This window comes from Euphorbia lathyris, chromosome 3, assembly GCF_963576675.1.
Source record: "Euphorbia lathyris chromosome 3, ddEupLath1.1, whole genome shotgun sequence".
Lineage (NCBI taxonomy): Eukaryota > Viridiplantae > Streptophyta > Magnoliopsida > Malpighiales > Euphorbiaceae > Euphorbia > Euphorbia lathyris.
Genome location: NC_088912.1, coordinates 41,168,287 through 41,175,079, shown reverse-complemented (window position 1 = coordinate 41,175,079; position 6,793 = coordinate 41,168,287). Strand labels below are relative to the sequence as shown.

At 33.7% G+C, this 6,793-nt stretch overlaps 1 long non-coding RNA gene across 16 annotated transcripts; it reads right to left on the bottom strand.

Moving 5' to 3' along the window:
• Nucleotides 1-371: 371 nt before the first annotated feature.
• On the bottom strand, nt 372-4,831 carry LOC136223105 (uncharacterized). Of its 16 annotated transcripts, none has more exons than XR_010685836.1 (5): nt 4,495-4,831; nt 4,183-4,243; nt 3,404-3,626; nt 2,285-3,226; nt 372-768 (listed from the first exon to the last, which is right to left on the bottom strand). It is a non-coding gene; the product is annotated as an uncharacterized lncRNA (long non-coding RNA). The 16 variants fall into 16 exon arrangements; XR_010685838.1 differs by having other exon boundaries at nt 2,285-3,222; XR_010685839.1 differs by having other exon boundaries at nt 3,404-3,494.
• Between the last annotated feature and the right edge of the window lie 1,962 nt (nt 4,832-6,793).

Sequence of the window (6,793 nt, the reverse complement as noted above, 5' to 3'; positions counted from 1 at the left end):
TTTTATTTATTTAGATATTTTTTTACTGAATATTATAATGTAAATGAATTTAAATCAATTGTCAAAACAAAATTCATATAGAGAAATAAAACAAATAATTATATATCATTAAAGAATAAAATTATATTAGTTACATAGAATTGAATACTGCTTTACAAAATGGACCAAAAAATATTGTGCAATTGGAGCAAAAGTTACAATACAAGTACACCTTACTCTTACAAAGTTACAAGAAATAAGAAATCAAATACTTATTCCTATACATTCGTTCAAGTCTAAGTCTCCAAATAACAAGTGTACCTGTAATAATGCAGTTTTGAAATTTGTTTTCTTCTCTCTAGAAGGAACAATTGCACTAAGCATTCCTAAAATTGAGAAAATTAAAATATTAACATTAAATCAACCCACTATGACTACACAACGTTCCATCTTCAACCATTCACTTAAATAAAAACACAATAAAAGCTGTCTGAGATTTGAAAGTACCTGTAAAGCAAGACCCCAATTGTTTGATAATAAAAGAGAAAAACAAAGTGAAAACTAAGAAAATATGGGACAAGTAATTAGATGACCCTGGGAAAAATAAGAAAAAATAGATAGGTCACACATGCAGCAGACACATGAGTGACAAGAAACCTACAGATTAACATAGTCCTTCAAATAGAAATCAATCATGCCACATACACACCACAAAAATCTATCAGGAGATCAGGATGTCTTGCAATGGATTTCCAGAGTACTTCCCTCAAAAGCATCCGAACAATTTTCCTGAAAAAGAAAACTCACTATTAACAGAACCATAAGAAAGGAGACTAGCTCTTAAATAGCAGAACAGTCTAGAATAGGAGAAACAGCAAGGCAACAATATGTGCTCCAAAGTAATAAACATCAGAGATTTACCAAGCAAAATGAGACTGATAAACACCATAAATGGTACGCAAAGAACAAACACTAGACGACAAACATCAAAATGAGGAGATTTACCAAGAAAAATGAGACTGATAAACATCAAAGGGAAAATTGCTTAATTGTATGTGGATGTGAAGTCATGATGTTCTTTCACAATTACTTTACTATAATAGTTACATTTATATGATATGCTACTAACAATGAAAAAGAGACAATGTGCCCTTCTTCCATCTTAGTGAGGTAGTCTATTTCGTTGAAGTAGCGGGTCTCCCCCATCAGGTACTTCTCGTTCTAGTCAATGAAAGAACAATCTTTCGAGGATTAACCTTTTCTATAGTTGGACTACCAGGATTATTCAATAGTAGTAGGTTCAGGATCATTCTATAATATTAATAAGAAAAGGGATTCCCCTTAGACCTTTAGACCAGACCAAGAGAAGTAACACTAGTAGCCCTCAGAAAGAAAGGTCTCTCGAGCTTTATTAGTAGTTACACGAGTGCTCAGATCAATACCGAAACACATATGGAGTGTCTGACCTGGACCACAAAGAAAGAACACAAGCAGGACTCTCTGCACCCGCGTGAGGGATGACTTTGAATCCATACCCAAGAGGGACGGCTTGAAAAGGTCTCCAGAGACAAAGAGACAATCTACACCGAAACAGAGAAAATACATTAGGAGCACTCATTCCTTATACATGTACCTCGTAACCAACCTCTATCCCTCTTTGCCTGCTTTTTAGCTTCCTTTTAGGCTTTTACCTTCCTTGTTCCCCTAGACTGTAACCTAACTTTGCTTTTCTGTCTCTTTCCCTCTATCCATGCCTTTGGCGCCTAGACTTGTTCCCCTTTTCTAGTGTAGATCCCCTTCCTTATGAATCATTCAAATACTTAAGCCGGTTTAGTTCTAAGCTATATTAAATTACAGAAAAAAAACACAATAATAAGGTAATGTCAACATCGGAAGATAACCTAAACAGGTGAGAATGTGGAGAAATTAAACACTTGTCTGGATAACCAAGAAAGAATCAGGTAATGTCAACATCAGAAGATAACCTAAACAACCAAGAGAAATACAATTAGCAATTTGGAGAAATTAAATACTTACGTGAGAAATAACTACCTTAATTGCGTTCGTCTCTTACAAAGGACAGATACAAATAATTCAATTAATGTTTGCATCGGCCTGTTTATATATAAGGTTGCATCATTAACATAAGGGAAAGAAGACATGTCTATGAAATCCAACATGCTAAGTGAAATATCAATACAAATATATCATAATTATATCAATTATTCACTAACGATAAAAATTCCAATTTGGTTCTCATAGATAACAATGGTAGATGATTATTTAGTTTCAATTCTTAGTGTACCTTTTAACTTTAGATTCAATTCTCATGCCTACCATCTTCAGATGCACGAAATATTGAAACTTTCACCACCTCTTTGTTTTTCAGCAGCTCTGGTACACAAACATCTCCTTTTTCCAGATTATTGTCCATAGAAAATGCACTCCATCCTTGTCCAATATCCCAAAAGTTACACCCTCTTTGATAGAGATGAACTTCCCATTCCCTTCCACCAGCAACTTGAAGTTTCATATGCCTACGATCTTCATTTAGATACCTGGAAAAACTAATCAGCAGAAAATGCAATATAATGTAGGATGAGCTACAACTATATCCTATTTCAATCGAAAAACTGAAAGGCTTCATTCATTGACATCTTGTATAAAGGCTTATCAATGTGGTATTATGAAAATTATATGGACGCAACGTAACCATAAAAGAAGGATTTTTAGGCATGTACTTCTTAGCAGCAGTCATTGCCCTCTCGCTTTTTAGGGTACCTCGGCATATTTGAACTTTCTACTCTTAACAATTTCTATTTCTTTTTCTTCACATTCAGCAGATGATTATGTTTCACCTGAACTTGATAAATTTAAAATTAGGAAAGAAATAAATACAAGAGATCAAGGTTTTGAGAGCAGCATTTTGTGGAAAGAGAATCCAAAGGGTGCAAAGATCTTACCAGATTCTCATCACCTTCCAGCCGCCACATTCTCATCAACACTAGAAGAGGTAAGTGAGTTGAGTGCATGTAGCACCCAAAGACTAGCAGCACCAGTAATGGATCCAGAACTGAGACCCAACATGTGTGTATTCCTCAGGGTGACAAGTTCACTGACAGCTGAATTGCTTAAACTATAAGCTAATACTGAAAGTTCATATGGAAAGAACTTCTGATGTGATGTTGCCACTAAAGCCACCTTCTTCAGCACTTCTCCACCTAGCAAATAAACTTTATCGGACTGCCTAAATAAGTTAACATTAAATATTAGTTCTCATTTTCAGATACATTGCATTGTCAACGAAAACAGGGCAGGAAAAGAGAAGATACAAAACAGATGACTGGTGCATTGCCCATCATCACAAGTCATAAAAGAAAAACAAGAAAGAATATTCAAATATAAGAAGCAGTCTAAACAGTACCCTTCACAACCAAGAAGGCTGCACAGATTGCACAAATCAGATAGGGGCAGCTGCAGGAAAATACTGTGAGTATAGATTACCCTCTTTCCATCTGAAGTAGACAACTCAACTTTAGACTTATTTAAGAGACAATGGATAACAGATAAGAACTTTCTCCCTATAGAGTATGCGGTATCTTATTTATTCAATGAAAATTCTCATGATGCTCTGCCTCCTTGCAAAACTTTTAGCACCATATGTTGCCATTGATCAAAATTGACGTGCAATGCAGTATAAAAAATGCTGTCAGCCAACTAATAAATCACTCAAGTTTATCTATATGGTATCTGCTTACCATATTGAAACTTTAAACATAAAATACAAAATACCAAATAACCATTTTGAAACTTTAAATGCATCAAATTGATCATATAAATGCAATTCTTAGAACTTCCTAACTATAACGCATCAAATTGGTGAAATAAAATGAAAACTTGACAAGTGAAAACATATGGATTTTTTTATAAATAGTTGGTAGAATCAATTAATGTATAGGGTAAATCATACTAGAGGGAGTAGTTATAACAAGGATGAATGGTCTCCTCCTTAAAGATCAGTGTGTGTTTTTGGTGGTTTTGGTTTATTCTTGTTGCTTTGTATCATAGTTCTTCTTTCAATGAAAAAGTATATTCTTAGAATCACTTACAATTCGTTAAAGAACGGGATAATACAACTATAGGATTACAAAATTAGGCAGCAATAGTACAACTACACAAGGCTAAATAACATAACAATTTTACCTCAGTTTTTTGTCCAGCAATAGAGTGTCTTTTGCATCACATGCTTCAAACTTTTCTGTAACTAAAAAATCAAAATAAAATGTCAACTAAGCTACAAGTTTACAACAGATTCATGAACAACAACAAACAAATTAAAAGATAGTTGCTTCAAACCATAGCATCATCCTTCAATTACAGAAAATGAGTAAACTCGCTACAAGGTTACATCAATTGTTTCTTAGGCATATATTTACTCAATCATCCAGAATTCCATATTTCATGTCAAAATCTCATTTAAAATTTCAATTCCATAAAATTAGGATTCGCACTTACATGAGTGAAATTGACTCGGTTATCTTAACGGAGAGAGGATGGGTCGTGCTTCAAATGGCTAATGGCTTCAATAAAGGTCCAGGAGAGACTGCCCTTGTGATTGCGTTGCGCGAAGCCTCAAAAAGAGCAAAGGGAGAGGGGGCTAGCCAATAAGGAGGAGGGAACTGATGAACGGAAGTGGTGGTGACAAGGGTGCAGTCGAGGCAGGTGGGTCATCTAAGAAGAGAATGTGAATGGGAAATTTAGGGTTTTGTTGGACAAATTGAAATACGGAGGAGAGGGCAAGTAGAAAGGGGGGAAGATAGAAACTAAAGCGGGAAATGAAAATGGAAAAATGAAAAAACAAGCAGTAAAAAAAGAGAGGGGAGGAAAAAGGCGAAATGTATTTCATATTTAAAAAAGAAAGGGAGATACTGTGCACATATTAAGTTATTTTTTATTTTATTTATGAAATTTTATTCTTATATTATACTAAACATTAAATTACATTTTAATGTATTTACATTTTATTTTTAAAACATGCTAAAAAAATGATAAAAAAAAACTAGCATCGTGTAAATGTCAAATTGACCAAACTTGTCAATGTTGGAGGTAAAATTCTTTTTAGCTCCCAGCATTAGGGATAAAATTGTACATTTTAGACGTTAAAGATAAAATTGTTCATGGGTGTTAATATTGACTATATTTTTGCACCATATATTATTAAAATTATATTTTTTTTATTGTTAACTAATAACTAAATTAAATTAAATATTTCGTAAAATTTGAATTTATTAATAAAATTGTAAATAATTCTTGTAATGTAATATGATATATATAGATACATGTATAAATAAAATTAATTATTGTAAGTTTGGATATACTTTTTATAATAAATTATAGTAAAATATTTATTTTTTAATTTTCTATCTATATATAATTTTTTAATATAATAATAATAGTTACTAATTATATGTTAAATTCATAGTAACAGTAAACCATCATTCTTAAAAAAAATATTAATTAGGATAAGTATTTTTTAATGGGGAATCTGAAAACTCCCCACTGATATTTTATATTTTTGTGGGGAATTTTTATTCTCCTCACTAATGTATTACATTTTCAGTGGCGAATATTGAATTTCCCCATAAATATTTAAAATTTTGTAGCGAATTTACAAATTCCCCACAAATATGTAAAAGTTTGTGGCGAAATAACTAATTCTCCACAAATATGTCTTATTTTGTGGCGAATTTATAAATCCCCACAAATGTATTATTTTTAGTGGGAAAAAATATTTCTCCACTATTTTTTCCCCACAAAAAGTCAAGTTTCTTGTAGTGAAAAGCATGGCAGCAACTTCCCAACAATTTGGGAAGCAACAAGTAGGGATGGCAACGGGTAGGGTACCCGCGGGTAGTGCCAATCCCAAACCCTTACCCGTTTATTTTTTAATTACCCGTACCCGTCCCATTACCCTAACGAGTATATTTTTGCATCCCATACCCTTCCCGTTTAATTAGCGGGTACCCACGGGTACCCTTATCCGTTAAGAATCAATAAATAAAATAAACAATATTACAAATTTAACAAAGTATAAATTTAATAAATCATTTATCTAAAAATTGAACAAATTGAACCTTAATCAATAAGAATAAATAGCTTAGTGGTATCACTCAATGGTTGAAAAACAAAAGGTTGGGGTTTAAAATCTCAAATATTACATCTAAAAAACAATAATTTTTTTAATATATAAAAGAGTTATACCGGGTAACGGGTACCGGGTACCTTGGGGGGTATTCCCATACCCGTCTCATTACCCTAACGGGTAATTATTTTGATCCCATACCCTTTTATACAGGATGCAGGTAGTCCCATTAGGGTCGGGTAGTGCTGGGTACCCGCGGGTACACTACCCGTTGCCATCCCTAGCAACAAGATGCTCCAAGGAAAGTTTATGAGGTAAGTACTTCTTCCATTGAAGAAAAACTAAATGCTTTAACATCTCTTGTACAAAATTTGGTTGTATGGAAGGTGCTCAAGTGAAAACATGTGGGATATGCTCTATTATCAGACATGCCAGTGATGAATGTCCCACATTGCACGAAGGTATACCAGAGCAGATCAATGCCGTCTTTGGATATCAAGGGCAACCTCCACGAAAATATGATCCATACTCCAACACGTATAATCTAGGATTGCGTGATCACCCATATCTGTCACACCCGACCCGGAACGACCCCAATCGGCATCGGACGTGAAATAGAATGATCACAATCAACCCTAAGTAGTCTCTAAATTATCCAAATATCATAATATC